Below are 18,116 nucleotides of genomic sequence, written 5' to 3'. Positions count from 1 at the left end.
ATCTACCCATCTGTCTGCAAGGAGAGAGAGGAAGCTGAGCTGTAGCTACAGCAACTGGGAAATGCTCTAGTGAAAGCAGGCCCGGCTTCAGAAGCCTCTTCGTTGCTTGGCTAGAAGGTATGGGCCTCAGGCAAGTCTCTGAATCTCCATGTTTTTCTCTGTATATGGTGTCTACTTGTTATAAGGGTTGCCACGCCTCATGTTGTAAGCCCTCAATAATGTGAGGTTTCCCTAGAATCATAATGTTTATTCTGAAGGAGATGTGACTTAGCAAAGGGCCACATATGGTCAGAATTCACTTATGTAAAATACCAAGACTGGGAAGCACAGAGAAAGTAAATTGGTGGTGGCCAGGTTCCGGAAGGAGGGAGCCAGCATCGGGCAGTAACTGCTTAATGGATGCGAAGGCTTCCCTTTGGGAATGATAACAATGTCTGGGAACTGGATACAGTTGTGCAATGTCACGAAGACACTATAGGTTTCTGTATTGTTGCCTTTAAAATAGTGGGTTTCGTTACGTGAATTTCACCTGAAGCATAAAACAAAAGTACTCCTTTAAGAAATTATTAATAATGATGATGATAATGATGATGATGATGATGATACATGTGACTTTAAATGGATCAGGCAAATTGTTTGATTGACTGCAGGTCCTAAGAGAAGTCCTCAGTGAGTAATGACTCATCAAACACCTCCTCTACAGAGCCCAGAGGATGTCCTTTCAGTGCTGAGTCATACCTCACGTCAGGGAGGAAGTAACTCCAGAAGACGCTACCAACCAACCTGCGGATGTTCAAATCCCTACGCAATCCTGAAAGTCACAGAGCTATGATACTCCATGTAATCACGTCTGTCTCGCAACGACATTTGCACGGCTGTTCCCCCCCCCCCCTTTGGCTTTCCTTCCACTCAGTCCTCTGTGTGGACTAATAAACTACCTCAAGCCCAACTGAATAGAAAGTCAAAACTAGGTCAAGTGTTGCTTTAAAAAATGCATGGAACAGACACACTACAGATCATGAGGTGGAAGCATCCTAGATTAAAAATGCTATCCCACCCTATTCCTTCTCCTCCCCTCTGCCTCTCTCCCTCTCCTTTCCTCTGTCCCCCAGGTGAGAGAACTGTTAAGAAAATCTCTGATTCCCATTAAAATTGTATTTCAATAACAGTGACCATGAGGGGCAGTAACTGCCTCTCAGGACTCTTCACTCGGTCAGATGCTGGGTCGTGGTCAGCGTCACGGACTGTTTCCCCGGCCATTCAGCCACACTCCGCAGTGCAGGAGAAGCATTCAGGAAGCAGGCTCAACTTAGGAATCATCACCAGCTAACCATGGGTTTCTCTGGAAAAGATCCTGATTTCTAGAATTTTCCAAGCCAAGCCTTCTGGCGATGCTGTGCACCCCCTCCATTCTAAAAGAGCCTCTTCATCCAGACTGACACGGAACATCTCTCCAGAGGACTTTGAGTTCCATTCTGAGACCTCAACTTTGTAACCTGAGCTCACCTCCAGCCACCCTCTGGCAGTGTTCAGACAGCAGGGCACTGGCTGCATGCTGACGAAGGTCTTGCTGTGCCGCACACCGTGGTCCTCAGAAAGGGCAGCATCAGCATCACCTGGATGGTCAGCATCAGTTGGCAATGCAGCCCAGGTCCCACCCTACACCGACTGCATCGGAGCCCACGGCTTAAGTCGAGGTTCAGGAAGCAGCGGTCTAAGGGATCATCTGCTTGGGCTGGCATCATGACTCACCATGCCAGGCTCCCAAGTTGTATCTGTGCATTTTCCATTTCAAGGTTCTACACAGATTTCCCTGCAGTGCTCCTGGGCAAGTGAGCTAGCTCTACTTTGGATGAGTTCCCACCCAACGGGCCTCAGGATGATGGTTCTCTGAGTGGTCACAGGGTTATATAGTGCAGCCTCCTGCTAAGCACGTTACGCCCACCCCCAGGTCACCCTGCCCTCCCGTTCCCACAGCTCAGTGGTACCATGTTCGTAAATTGTTGTTAAAGAAGGAAATTACCAGAAAGAAAAAAAAATAATGTCTATAAACCTGCATAGTTTAGAGCTAAAGAATATGTTAAAATTTTCCATTGTGGAAATTTCCCAGCTACTGGGCTCTTTAGATTTTTTTTTTTTTTCAGAGCTGCAAGCAAAGAATGGAAATTTCCAAACGCAGCATCGGGAGCTGCTGTTCTGCTGACTGTCTGGCTCAGCCGGGGTCATCTGCTTCTCTAAGACATCAAGGAATGCCAAGGTAGATCTGAGAGAACACACAGGCTTCCTCTGCAGGCAGGAAGGAAGATCTTTGCACTGCCTAAGAGCTGGGAGGAGAGGAGGGGCAGCAGAGGTGACACCCCCTGCTCCTGCCCCCCCTGAACAGGAAGTTAGCCCACTTGACTTCTTTCCAGGGGCAGCTAGCTGGCAGGATTTGTGTTTTTAAAAGACATTCCTAAGGTGGGTGGGAGATACAGAAACATGAAAGAAAGAATCTTTGTTGGGGTCTAATTTTGAAAAGACTTTACCTGGTAGCTAGATCATTCAATCATGTGACCTACCCAAGTAAATGAGTCATTCTCTCTCTCTCTCTCTCTCTCTCTCTCTCTCTCTCTCTCTCTCTCTCTCTCATACACACACACACACACACACACAGACTGTATTGTGTTAGCCGAGGCTGGCCTTGACTAACCTTCTTCCTCCACCTCCCAAATGCTGGGATTAAAGGTATGTGCCCCATTACACGGAGCATTAATTCAGAGTTTAGAATCTTCAGCTGTACCTCTCGAGACAACTCTATCTCCCCATCCCCCATAAACCAAACCATCCACAAATGTCCCAGCAGGTTCTGTCCCCACCTCGGTAACAACATCAACAGGCCTGTTCCTTTCCACTGCAGCTACGTAAAAATACATTCCCGTTCACAGCTGGTCCTGCCGCCTGAGTCAACAGGCGTCTAATAGTTCCCTGAGATCTGGCAGGTTCCTTCCACCCACAGATGCTGTTCTTACAAAGTCTTAACAGCAGCAACTCCATGGAAGTTGGTGTCAGGGCGTCAGCTTCCTGCAGACGCTGAAGGACCCTGAGTGGCTTTGGAACATATGGAATATTTTCAAACCAAAGCCATGTGGTTTTTGTCTGACTGAAAGTTTTGTTTCTGTTTATCACCTTTCAGAACGTTCTCAGCAAAGAGGTCATCTCTGAGGTCTATGTTCTGCCATCTCATGGTACCAGGCGAGGACTGGGATGAAGGGTTTTTGACATCCTTGTTCTTTATACTAAACATTCTTTATTGAAATAAGTTTGATAACAGTGAAGAATATCTAACAAGAAACTTAAAAAAAATCACACAGCGGCTCCTGACTATAAAGCCAACACAGCCATAAGCTCGGGGCCAACCGAGCTCTATAGGTCTATAGGTGAGACCCTATCTTGACAAACTGAAGAGGAACATGGGTTAGGGAGGTGGCTCAGTTGGCAAAATGCTTGCTGTGGGGGCATCAGGACCTGGGACTGGACGCCAGGCACCCTTATAAAGTCAGGCATGGTGGCAAGCATCTCTAATCCCAGTGGTAGGGAGGCAGAGATGGGAGGATCCCTGGAGCTCGCTGGCTAGACAGTCTAGACAAACTGATGAATTCCAGGATCAGAGACAACCTGTCTCAAAAAAAGGGGGATGGGGAGTGGCTGTGGAAGACATTCCATGTTTACCTCTGACCTCCTCACACTTGTACTTATACCCAGACACACACACACACACACACGCACACGCACACGCACACACACGCACACACATGCGCAAGAGAGAGAGAACATTAACGGGGGCAAAGCCAGCAAACAGTGAGTAAAGGGCTGTCCCATATCTGTCGGTTCAGTCCTATCTATACAGAGAGACATCAGCGGCCAATTTTAATGCCACCTGCATTAAAATGGGGCACAGAGTGATGAGCAGGCGTATTTCGTGTAGGTCTGTTTAGACATTAGTCCCAAAGGATGTTCAGTTCAGCCACTGGTTGCATCTGGGATAATGATTTGCTTCACATCTTTAATGGGTTAAAATTGAGCCTGGTTCCCTAGTGAAATTCATCCGGTAGGGCCAGGAACATGGACGGGAACGTAGATGGGAACGTGGGTCTGGGCCTCATTGACAGAGCCCCATTGACAGAGCCCCATCCTCCTCCCCCTCTGCGTCTGTCATGTGCTAGAGGATAATGGTCCCCTCAGTTGAAGAGACAGATGACTCATAGCTGTGGGTGGGGGCTGAACAGACAGGTATGATGAATACATCTTTCCCCGTGAGACCCACGGGCGACTTTTAAAAATCCATGGTTGGGATGCGTGCTGCTCTAGAGCATGATCGATTGCTTGGGGTTTCAAACACAGCCAGGTTCTGTCCCTCCAGTCTCCCTGCTGTCTGGAGAGTTACTTTGCAGCGGCTCTGATCAAGAACTGGGGCTGAATTCTGGACCCTTCTAATCTAGGTTGGCTTTTTACCTCTCTCTGGCTCTGACTACCAGAACAGACCAGAAGTAACTGTGCTGAGCCTCAAGTGCCTACTTCCACTGTTTCTCTTGAGCCTGCCACTACTGGCTGAGAATAGGCCAACCTGTAGGAGGATGGGTGAATGTATACAGAGGGATGAAGCATCCCAACAGATGGTATCCCAGGCTAGGGCACTGCATTGGGGCTGACCCAAAAGCAACGAGTTACCCACAGAATGGCTGATACCGGTTCTGGGATCCCAGCAAGTCCACTCAGATTCATCTCTGTCATTCTGGAGGAAAGGGGAGACAACTGGGTTTATTTCTCGTCCAAGAAGATAAGAAGGGGCTGAGGATGTGTCTTAGAGGGTAGAATGCTTGCCCTGGTATGCACAAAGCCCAGGACTGGAACCCCAAGACCACATAAAACTGGGCATGCTGGCATATGCCTATAATCTCAGCACTTTGGAGGTAGAAGCAGGAAGATCAAAAGTCAAGGTTATCTTTGGTTACATAGGGAATATGAGACCAGCCTGGGCTACATGAAACCATATCTCAATTTTGGAAAAAAAAAAGGTGAGGGGGGGGGGAGAAGGAAAGGAGAAAAGAGGGGTTGACGCAGTTCAGAGATCCACTGAGCAGGTCTACAGGGAACAATTGAAAGCCTCTTAGCCACTTCCTCCTCAATGGCTGTTCGGTTAATGCTACAGGCCCGAATGATAAAGCAATGTTACATTTCCCAGCCTCCAATCTCTAACACTAATTTAACAAATGCACGCTGTATGTCTCAGTAAGGATGGGGCGCCACTTGTACTTTGCCTGCTTGGAGTTCCCCGAGTGTATTGTGCTGTTTCACGCCTCCCTAACTCTGCACACAATGTTCCTTCTGCCTGGAACACTCTTAGCCCTCTTCTCTTACTGGCTAACGCCTACTCACTGATCAGAACCGAGCTCAAGGATACTGCCTCTTGGAAGACTTCCCCAGGAGCACCTCCACCTCCTCACCCTCAACCTCCGGCCACACGCTCAGTCTCAGCATTCATTCTGCCAGCCTAACAATTAAATGGGGGGGGGGGCATTTCTATGGCGCTAAGCACTTACTGCGTGCCGACGCTGTAGAATCATCTGGTTGAAAATGTCCACATCACTGTGTCACGCTATTGCTCCTCGGGGCAAGCATACATTCAGAAGTACATGCTGTGAGTTCCTCCCACCTGTTGAGCAAACAAAATGCTTGGTGATTTATCAGATAAACTGTACGCCCACTGAGGGTGCCTACTGCATCTTCTCATTTTTGTGACCCGGAACAGACTCAGAGCTGGCAGCAGATGAACAGAAGCCAAGAGCAAACGCTAACACAGCCCAGAACACCGTCGTGTTCACGGCTCTCCACGGGGGCCGAAATCGGTCAGTAACTTTTCTGAGGTAGCTGTTATATAATTATCATGGTGCCACATATCAGGAATGGAAGGTGTCAATAATTCTCTGGTAACTTTCCCAAGGTTGCATAGCCAGTGTGTGATAGAGCCAGTTCCAGAGGCTGTGTTTACAACCACAGGAGGAAAAGGAAGGCTGCAGTGACTCAGCAGAAATCCAATTCCATCCTCAAAGAGGAAGTTGAAGAGTGAAACTCTGAGGACTTGAGTGGTCCAATTGGGCTTAATAGTCAACAGGCTTGCATCCCATAGGTACTCAGTGTAGAGAGGTGGGTGCGACTGATGGGACCTCCAATGGTTTTTCTGTTATCATGTTTACTCAGCATGGTACATAGCAGCCCACTTGCTGCAAGGGGAGGCTGTTTAAGGCCTCCTGTCAACAGGCAAGACCTTAAGGCATAAACCCTAGGCAGGCCTATTCCAGCAGACACTTCACCAATGAGCATTTGGAAAACAATCTTGGAACTGTCTCTGAGGCTGCTGAACCTGGCTAGGCACTTTTTGTAAGATCACCGTGGCCAGCTGCTCACGGAAGCTTTGGCAGTCCCCCATGGGGCCTCCCAGGCAGTGTACCTCTCAGTGAGACAAAGGCAGGGATACACAGTGATCGGGCCACAGCTGTTTCAGCACAGGCCTGTGCTGCTGAAGAGACAAAAACAGATACTTGGATTGGAATTTTGCTTCTAGGACAAACAGGAACTTGGGAAATGTTAGGACTGAACATGGGACCTGAGAAAGGGAAAGTGATGAGTTCCTGCAGACACTTCAAGTCAGTAATCCCTTCCATTCTCTGCTTCTCAGACACACTCAACCTTTGTTCTCCAGGCTATATGCATCCAAGACAAATGTGGCCTACACCATTGTAGACGCTGTTGTTAAGGTTGGAAACCCCTGCAGGTAATCTTCCCCGTAAAACGGAAGCTTCTCTAACGGTTTAAAGGGCTGAACAGTAGCCAGGATGACCTCCCACAGGCTTCAAGTTGTTAGTACAAAACACAACAGAAGCCAGTAAGTCCTCCAGAACGCCAAATATCTGCGTGCTCCGGTGTATCGGCACAAGACTGTGCCCACTGGCTTGTGCCCTGCTGAGGAGTTTCTCCCAAAGACAATGATGGCCTGGGTGGAAAACTTTAGAAACATCCCTTTGATTTGTATTCATTTTCAGGGCACAGGGTAGAGTTTATAGCATTTTACTTTCCCATTAAAATAGCTCAACTGTTGTGTTTACAGCCTATTTTATCCAGATTGCAGATTAACAATTTAAAGTCTTCTGCCTGGCAAGCATATTTTCCCAACTGACCGTAATCTCCTTGAAGGTTGAGAACATAATCTTTCTCCTTTGGAGTCCTCTGTATAGACGATATGGTGCAGTACTTGTGGAGGTCAGAGGGACAGAGGACAGAGTATTTGGAGGACCCCACCAACACCCGCCTCCACACACACATCGAGCCCAGGCTCCACGGCCGTCTTTGGGAGCACTTAAGACTGAGATGCGATTTCCTCGTCCTTAGATCCCTCTCTGGCCTCCCTACTTGTTGAGAAGATCAAATAAGATAATGTGAAAGTATTGTGTAATCCAAGAACTGCCAGTGGCTGAAAGGTAAGGAATCCTCAGAGACGCACTTAGTAAGTATCTGATCGATTTTTAATGATAAGGTATTGTCTTCCCTATTCTCTACAACCAGCCCCTTTAAGGATTTTATTTCCTGGAATTTAATTTTATTTGAGTGGTAAAGCCACTTCACGTCTTCCTGATAGCACGTGTTTCACCCCATAGTCACCTTAAAATTTGATTGTAATCTAAGCAAACCAATCCCCAAAGGTCACAAAGCACATTGGTCACGTCAATCACCCAGGACTCGTGGGAACAAATACGTTCAGACCCCACGTCTATTTCAGAAGCTTTCCTGTGCTGCTATCAAACTGTGGAAATTGTACCCTAAGGAGGGATTATGCATATTTTTGTGTCAAGGCTCGTGGATACAGGAGTCCTAAGCCCGTATCATCACTCTCTAAGTCCAGGCCAGCAGAGAATGTGAGAAATTTCACAGAGGTGACACTATAATTTGGCCTCTTAGAACACACCATTTATTTATAGTCTTTGTTCTGGATTTATTCTTAGCAAAGACAGCACATTTGATTATAAGGGAGCTTTATAAGATACCTTAGAAAATTTTCAAACATGGATCATTCTTAAGTGCTTCTAGAAAATATTAAGTGTAATTTTTGAATTTTTGCTCTCTTAACTAGAAAAACAAGCAAACAAAACCAAAAGAGACACAAGGAAATAAATAAGTCTTATATTCCGGGGATGAGTTTACACCTGGTTCCCTATCTCATTCTCAAACCAAGTAACGTGAAAGTAGAGATACCGAGATTTTATAAAATGGACAAAAACTAAACAGCTACAGAACCACTGACTCGGCTTAAGAATGGCATCCCTCGCTGAAATAGCTCAATGTTTATTTTCAAATGCTACTTATGAGACTATAGGAGTCTGTTCTCTTCAATTCAACCCAAGTCTGAGCCATCGGGCATGTGTACAGGTTTGAAGTATGCTGTTAACTCATTGGACTTGGGCCAGTTTTGAATAATACTGATACATTTATTTATAAAGCCCTCTTTAGGGAGGAATTAATCAATCTAAAGCAGTTGTCTGTGTTAAATACTCCTGAAGATAAGAAAAAATAATAAACAAACAAACAAAGCCCCCTAATTCATCTTTGAACAGTTAACAACTGTAGACATAGATCCAGTCTTGAACGCCTTCCTTCATATTTGAGACAGTCTTAGCATATAGCTCTGCTAGCCTGGAACTCCCTAGAAGGACCAGGCTGTTTTTAAACTTTCATTGATTTGCCCTTCTATGCCCCTAAGAGTGCTGGGATCAGGGGCATACACCACCACATCTGCCCTTTGTTTTTAGTCCTAGAAAGGAAGCCAGAGTCCCGCACGGCTGCGCACACACTCTCAGCCCCTGGAGCTTGCATTTCAGCAAATGTTATCGGCTGCCATATGCTATATAGAAATGCAGTCTAATGTTCAAACCCGATAGCAAGCTTATACAACTTTATTTTTGCCTAATTAATTCTGTTCTTAACAGACACTTTTCTTTCTATGTCTCAAAGCTTTCTCTTATCTCCCAAGGCCGACAGGAAGTCAAGTTCCTTTCACAGACAAACCAGACGAAAAATAGCTAAGAGGAGACATGGTGGCTTAAAAAATGCGCCGATTTATTAATTATTCTCTCTTTGTTGCACATGGCAGTGGTGTTGGTAGTGTTAGGGAGGCTGTAGTTTCCAGCAATGGAATGGCTCTTGGTCCCTCTCTTTCCCAATGATATATGGGGGGGGGGGGGCGTGGCAAAAACTATGGAGGTGGGGTAGGGCTGTCGCACTGCAATCTCAATAGTAAAGGGTTGGGGTTAGAGCTACGGTTAGGGTCCACCAGGGACAGCTATGGTAACCCATGCATTTCAAGGTGAAAAAAGTTTCTTGTGTACCCAGGTTATTTATTTACCTCATATGCACTGCTAAATATTTTCTCAGAGTACATTTTGCCACATAGAGCTATCCTTCCAAAGACTTGCCAAAGTCTATACAATCTTACAATAAATTGTACTTATAGGATATCTAAAATAATTTAAAAAAATAAATGAGAAGAGAGAAGTTGGGTAGAAGTTGTACGGCTTTAATAAAACTTGAGTTTCTCCTTTCAATTTGTCCCTGTGGTAAGAAATCTGCAGCTTTCCTATCTAACCTGTACCACTTGAAGCCTTTGGTTTAATTTTAGGATCCTTGATTGCTGCTGGGAACAAATGTGATACTGTGGCATGAAGTGGAAGGTGTAACTGGGAACCAGACGAGAAAAGCCTTCTTTCACAAGCGACACACGCACAGAAATGTAGGACGCAAAGAAAAAGATAAGTGATTTCACTGAGTAATATAAAGCTTCATTCCATATACGCGTTCCCGAAAGAGCCAACACCAACTGACACAAGCCTTTCGCGGAAGGTTTTCAGTCCCTTAAAGAACAAATGCAAGACCAGCTAGCTGGATGGCTCAACAGGCAAAGGTGGCTGCTCCCAAGCTCAATGACCCAAGTTCCATCCCTGGGACTCACCTGGCCAAACAATAGAATTCACCTGATGCCCACAAATTGTCTTCTGATCTCCACACACCCACAGGCATTTGGCCAAGTGTGCGTGTGTCTTATGGTACACACACACACACACACACACACACACACACTAAAAACAAACACAAAATGAAAACCACAGCCAAGCATAGTAGCATATGCCTTTAATCCCAGCACTTGGGAGGCAGAGGCAGATGGATCTTTGTGAGTTTGAGGCTAGCCTGGTCTACATAGTGAGTTGCAGATCAGCTAGTCAAGGCTACACAATGAGACCTTTTCTTGCTTATTCTTGCACTCTCTGTCTCTGTCTCTGTCTGTCTGTCTGTCTGTCTGTCTGTCTGTCTCTGTCTCTGTCTCTGTCTCTCTCTCTCTCTCTCTCTCTCTCTCTCTCTCTCTCACACACACACACACACACACACACACACATACACAGGGCCTAGTCAGAGGACAACTAGCCATGGCTCCACCATTTCTGATGATTGGTTTCTCAGTAGAGAAAGCCAAGCACAAAGATAAAAAATACATACTTCTTATAATTCACTCCCAGATGGGTGCTTTGTTTTGTTTTGTTTTGTTTTGTTTTGTTTTGTTTTGTTTTGTTTTGTTTTGTTTTGAGGCAAGGTCTAACACCAGAGCCCAAACTGGCCTTGAACTCAATTCTTCTACCTCAGCATGCAGAGTTCTGGGATTACAGATAATGGTTGTAGGTGGACTTTGGAATTCTGGGACAGAAGAGTTACTTCTTCCTCCATTAGGTAGACCTGGAAATGAAACTAAGGGTTTAAGAGTGATACCTTATCTCTGTAGAAGATGGGGCAGTCAGGGGTATTTCATAGCTGTCTTAAAAGACACTGAAAGAAATGAGGGCAATGAATTTCCCTAATTATCAAACGCCTCTGATAACCTTACATGTCATAGCTGAAAACCAGAATTACATTTGTTCCTCTGCAAACTGATGGCAAATCTCTGAGACAAAGGCACATTAGATCGCTTATCAAGACAAGAAGAAAGCAAGCCAAAACATCAACAACAAAATACTTTAATGGGAAATTTTTCTGTTTTAAAGACAATAACTGAAAAAATAATCACCTTAATAAATATCAAGAGGGGAAAAAGAGAAACAATAATATCTAAAAATGAATAAACCTAAGATGGAAGGAACATGAATCAATATGCCTTGGAATGAGTTTCCCTTTCAAAAGATTTGCAAGACTAAGCTAAAAAAATTAAGATATGTATAAATAAATTATCTCAAGAAAGTGACAAGAAATAGGAAATAGATGACTGGGGAGATGTATGCCAAGCCAATCCAACAGTGGGGGTGGCGGCATTGAGGTCACATGCAAGGCCACATTCACAAACTCAGAGCCAATGATGAAGGCTCCAGGAAGAGTTGGCTGGATGTCACACCTAATGTATTAGCCTCGGTTTAATATGACATGGCAATGGGTTTGGGTTTAAGAATAATAGTTCCTCCATTGCCCTTCCCTGCTTTTCTTTGCAGTGCTGAGGACTGAATGGAGGGGCTGTGAATGCTAGCAAACACCCCACCCTCCAAACTAAAACCCAGCCCTCCAGTTTGTTTCATTTCGAGGTCAGGGATGTAGTGTAGCCTGCTGAGGGAGAACTGAACTGGAAGCTTCTCTAGTTGACAGTCCTCTTTCTTCACTTCCTGTCTGGAATACACATGGGAGAGCTTCAGCTGTATGTGCCATCTCACAGCTATGACTTGATAAAAGATGGCAGGATGGGAAGACAGACAACCTCATCCCAGACTATTGGGGAAAATAGACAGACAACTGCATCTCAGAGCACCATAGAGCTAATACACCAGCCCCAGACCTCCCTTTCTCCAAATATCCTCACCTTTGAGAGAAATGTGTTTCTATTTATTAACCCACCATTCTCTGGTTATTTTTTTATAGGCATGAGAGCCTAATTTCCATGGAATGGATACAAACATGAAAAGGTGTTAAAATTGTAAGCTCTTTGCACTGCAAACAAAGCACAAAATTAAAGGGGAAATCAAAAGCCAAGGAGTATGTGGCAGCTCCGACAATCACGATGGAAGGCTTGGATACCTTCCTATCAGAACTTCCTATCCGAACTCTCTAGAAAAGAACAGGAAAAACACACAAAGACAGCCAGGACTATAGACCCAAAACTATTCTTCTGCACAGAGGCAGATAGATGTTTTAGATTAGCAAATAACATAAAACCATATTTTTATATACGAGAAGAGAACAGGCAACATTTTATGGAGTGTTTACGAAATCAATATATTTAGCCAGAAAAGATGAAAAAATGCAGGGAGCGGGAGAAAGGGCAAAGTTGTCCAACCTTTCTGTGATTGAGGGGAATTATTAATATACAACAGTCACAAACTTTATCACGATTCCCACCCCCCATTAGCTTTTCCCAGCCTGATGCTCCTGTGGCCTAACACTAGCTCTGTGTAGGAGAGCCAGGCTGTCACTGCTCCACGCTGACAGGCCAGCAGCAGGCAGGAAGGTCTGCAGTTCTCGGATTGGCCCCAACTGAGCCAGGAACACAGGCTCTACCACAGAGTTCAAGAGCACCAAAAGAATGTTAAATGGATGGATTGTTGCTCACAGGAAAAGAAACAGGCACCATGCTTCCAATTATTCTCCACTGCAGACAACAACTAGCTGTTTCTGCTGCCTGGCGCAGTCTCTGCTCGGGGCACTGCCGAAGAAACCCTGATGAAGAGGGATGAATGTGGCCAGTGAATTTTTTTTTTGACACAGCCCCAGCTATATTTTTGCTTATTGCTGGCAAGTGAACATGAAGGAGACAATCGACAAAACCGTTGTAAAGAAGGCTGGGAGGACAAAAAGTCTTTATAGACCCTCTCAAATCGAAACGTTTTATACCAACGACCATCTTCTCAGACACAGGACAGGCTTTCTCAGCGTAGCTGTTGGTTAGAAGAAAAACTAGAAGACGAAAAGCTAATGAAATTCTCCCAAGAGAAGATCATGCAACATTTGTATTACAAAGTTTAAAATTTAGAGCATTTACAACACTTAAAAATAGGTAACCAAAACTGGGTGTGCTGGAATGCACCAACAGTCCTTGTGAGGTGGGAATCAGGAGGATTGCTTGAATCCAGGAGTTCAAGTACTGCCCAGGACAGGGCAGTACAGAGAGAGAGAGACGCCGTCTCAAAAACCACTGTGATTACCACCAACAATGATAGATAAAAACGAGGTAATAATGACATAAATAAATCCCCTATTTTATGACAGTATGAATCTATTAAGAATCCTACACGTTCACAGTACATCTTAATTATTTATTTTATATAATTAAATTATGCACATTTGTGTTATAATAAGTATGTAATTCCTTGACCAAGTTAAACAACAAAATATTAATTATATTTAAAAAAATAAGTGTTGCTGGAGAACTCAGAAGGCAAGCCCAAATGAAGTGAAGATATTAAGTCCCTCAACTCATTTTAGGCCACCAGGCAGAAGCAGGCTGATGTCATCTGTTGATGAATGGGGTGTTTGTTTCGTTGCTTCTGGGGACCTGGAGCTAGAGCAGCCTCCTTGCAGGAAGCCTGTGCTTTGCATATAGTCGTATGTTCTATCTCAAACATGTGCATATATAAACAGAGGAGCTAAAGGCACAGGGTTGTTGGGCTTTTGGGGGGGGAGGGGTCCAAAATGTTTCCTATCAAGCCATTCTTAATTTCTGCTTATATTAAGGTATCTCATCTAATTTTTAAAAAATGGTATTGCAAACTCACAATAATTTCTGCGCTTATAAAGATCCTTTCCCAAGTCACATCTGTAATCCCAGCAATTGTGTGGCTGAGGAAGGAGGATTACTGTGAGTTCAAGTTCAAGGCTAGCCAGAACTACACAGCAAGATTTTATCTTCACAAAAAAAGGAAGAAAAGAAAAAGGAAAAGAAAAAGGAAAAGAAAAAGGAAGGAAGGAAGGCGTGGTGAGGGCAGATGAAGAGGGAAGGAAGAAAAAAATAAAACCTGGGAATATTGTTTTTTTTTATTAAGTGTTTGATTAAGCTTGTGTCATTTACAGAAAAAGTTCACATAGCAGGACAGTGTCAGACTCAAGAAAAAGCTTTTCCCAGTTTCCCTCTTTTATACACAGGTGGGGTAGCTCTCCTTCTTGTCCCCCATACATCCTTCTCTACACACACTCTCTCTCTCTCTCTCTCTCTCTCTCTCTCTCTCTCTCTCTCTCTCTCTCTCACACACACACACACACACACACACACACACTCTCTCTCTCTCACACACACACACACATACACACACAACTGGCAAGCAAAGCAGTAGATGTTAATGCACACCCTTTAGAATTCCCCAGGGAGAGGATGGAGAAGAGAGACAGGGGCTGAAGAGAGGGGAGACAGAGGCCAGGCCCTCGCGGGTGTGTGTGTGTGTGTGTGTGTGTGTGTGTGTGTGTGAATTATTCTGGAGGCCTAGACTGTAGCCTTTCTGATGAGCACTGCCTGTTTTACTCAGCGTGGCTAGCACTAGTGCTGATAGATTGAACTCTCTTTCTTGTCAAGACAGTGATGAGCAGTAGCGAAAACGATGCTCCTTTTGGTTTTTCACTTTTGAGATAGGCTCGTGCTATGGAACCCAAACTCAAAATCCTCCTGGGTCAGCTTCCCAAAGGCTAGGATTCCCGGTATGCATCGCCATACCTATTTTTTTGTTTTTTGCTTTGTCTTGAGTATGTAAGTGTGTGGTTATAAATGTTTTATGGGAGGGGACGCATATATGTTCCTGCACACGGAAGCCCAAAGATGTCACTGACACCAGAAGCCTTGTCTGTGCTCCACTTACTGGGGCAGGGTCTCTCCCTTGAGCTCAGAGTCCATCAGTAGGTCTTGCCTAGCTAGCCAGCCTGTTGTGGGAATGCCTTTTCTCTACATCCCTGGGATCTGCACTTAGAGGTGGACTATTATGCCTGCCTGGCACTTACATGGGTGCCGGGGATTGACTTCCATCTTTATGCTTGCTTGGCACGTGTTTTCCCTGCTGAGTATCTCCTCAGCCCAAACCTAGCTGATTGTGTGGGTACTGGGTATCTAAACCAGGGCTTCTTGACAGAGATCCTAGATTAATCTCCAGCCTCCAAACTACATGCTAATTGTTAGGAAACACATCTAAGGACCACTGTTTATTGTGAAGAATGTCTTTGTAAGGCAGGCCTACATGTGTCGAACCAGGTAGGGTACAGAGTCACCTTGCATCTCTGCCTTCTCTTAACACAGAGGAGCCACATACCTCCTATTGTCCTTGTATGTGGTTGGAAGAGGAGGTAGGAAGGCCTTTTAACTGATGATAAAGAATATAGAATAAAGGAATATGGAACCAACAGAATCAGGGATGTCTTCCTATGTGGTTTGGAAAAATTCCTCATTTTTTCCCTTGTTCCCATTTGTTTTCCTGTCATCAAGCAAGAAAACTTAGCTCTGTCCCTGAAAAAGTTCACCCATCAGTCAAGTGAGGGGGTAAATGTGTTTAATAAGCAGAGGCAAAGGAGGCAGAGACAGAGGCAGAGGCAGAGGTAGAGGAGACAGAGGCAGAGGCAGAGGCAGAGGTAGAGGAGGCAGAGGCAGAGGCAGAGGCAGAGGCAGAGGCAGAGGCAGAGGCAGAGGCAGAGGCAGAGGTAGAGGAGACAGAGGCCAAATGATTTCTGTGAATTCAAGGCCAGCTTGGTCTATACAGTAAGTTCCAGGCCAACCAGGAATGCATAGTTGAGACCCTATCGCAAAGATTTTTTTCATCTGTCATTCTAAAATAGGCTCCTGGGAATGAGATGGTAGGAAATGTGGACTGAGGGGGGAACTGAAGACTAAATGTCCTCATGATGCCTGAGGGAGGGGGAGGTGAAAAGTATAAGCACATCCCACTGTTATATACATACATACATACAGATGCTACGCACATATATGTATATGCCATGTACATATAGACATATGCAAAACATATATTTCTGTATATTTTAAATAGCATTCCTGGTCACAGGATCATTTCAGGAGTTAAAGTCTGTGTCTTACTAAACATCACTTGCAGACTCTCTGATGTGCCCTTCTTCCTTCTTAATCAAGAGGGAAGCTACTTCACCTAGAATCCAGCCCCTGAGAATGAGTCACTATGCCTAAGGGTGAGTCACATAGATTGTCCCCTCACATAGGATACTCTTGTCTACCAGACACTTACCATCCCCAGGGAGCCACATATTTTGTTCCATTGTTTCTGTTATATGAACACTTATGTGTAAATGTACAAAACACTACTTATATAGTGTGTGTAATGTGCTGTAATTATAAGCGACCATTTAAGAAAGCGATTTGTCAATCGATCCAAGACAAGAAGAAATGATACATTATGGACAGTCATTCTTTAAAAATCAAGGCATCATTATTCACCTTTTAAAAATCGACTCAGTCTTTTCTCATATACCAGGGATGGGGATGGAATACTCTTTCTCTCTTACATTTCGATCTTTCATCAGAGATGTCCAATGGTACATAAGGATTTATACTAAAATTCACATTAAGGATCAATTACAGGCAGCTATTCCCCACTGGACCTGAAGCATGTTTGTTATTTAGTTTGCTGACAGGTACAGCGATGGGTTTCACGCTGCAGTTCTCTGTAGATGTTGCCATGGCCTTCCATGCCATGCAAGGTGGATACGTTTACTTCTTATGATCTCATTTGCTGGGACGTCAGGATTCCTGCTAATAAATGAATACTTGTGTAGCCAAATGCTCATCCCTGACAAACTTCCCATGCCTCATCATCATTCCTGGTCAGAGACAAAAGTCTCAGGCTCCTGTGTCTGGTGCTCAGTTCCTCTTCAGCTCCAAACGACCAAACTGTTGTGTCCTTTCTCTGTTGGCCCCTCCTCTCTATCACTCGCTATTCCATACACCCCCTGGGCACTGCCACCTGAAGGCACTTTCTCCAGCTGTTCTACCCTGACATAGCTCCTTCCTTCACAGCTACAAAACCAAATCTTAATTAATTTTTTAAAATAAACTTGCTAAAATTAAACTAAATTAGGAATGAATACATCCTCTCTGGAAAAAGTGTGTGTGTGTGTGTGTGTGTGTGTGTGTGTGTGTGTGTGTATGTGTGTGTACATGCACATACGGAAACAATTGAAAGTTTAAAGAAAAAAACCAAACAAACCTGAGGGCTGGAGAAATGACTCAGCAGTTAAGAGCACTGACTGCTCTTCTGAAGGTCCTGAGTTCAAATCCCAGCAACCACATGGTGGCTCACAACCATCTGTAATGGGATCCGATGCCCTCTTCTGATGTGTCTAAAGACAGCTACAGTGTACTCACATACACAAAATAAATAAATAAAACCCCTGAAAGTCACTATGAATTCTAAACCTTTCTTCTTCATCACCAACACATACACACACACACACACACACACACACACACACACGTGCACGCTCACACACATATAAACACATATACAAACATGCATATACACATGCACACATGCACACAAACATACACACACGCACACACATATACTCACATGCACACACATTACATACACACATATACACACGCATACACACATATACACACATGCACTCACACACACATGCACACACATACACACACACAAACACATTCACACACACATATACACACACACATACACACAAGCATGTGTACATCTGCTTTACTCTGGTGTGGCAGTGCTGAGAGAGAGACTCAGAGGGAAGGATTTGGTTCCTAACCTTCTGAACAGGTAGATGTACTTCTCCCAGGAGTCAGCAAGTCTCAGGGCAGAGGGTTCACTTTCTGTCAAAGAACTGCGAGTCAGTACTGTTTGCACCTTTTCTAAGACACCCAGTCTCTGGCATTCTGTTATAGACAACAGATAAACAGTGAAGACATTTGTCCTCACAAGTCACTATGCAGTCTTCAAACTCTTTTTCTCGAATACATACATATATTGTATACATATTAGATAAATACTTATGCATAATACATACATAAATTATATGAAGTAATACACATTAGT

Source organism: Apodemus sylvaticus, chromosome 2, assembly GCF_947179515.1.
Source record: "Apodemus sylvaticus chromosome 2, mApoSyl1.1, whole genome shotgun sequence".
Classification (NCBI taxonomy): Eukaryota; Metazoa; Chordata; class Mammalia; order Rodentia; family Muridae; genus Apodemus; species Apodemus sylvaticus.
Note: the sequence above shows the minus strand (reverse complement) of the source record.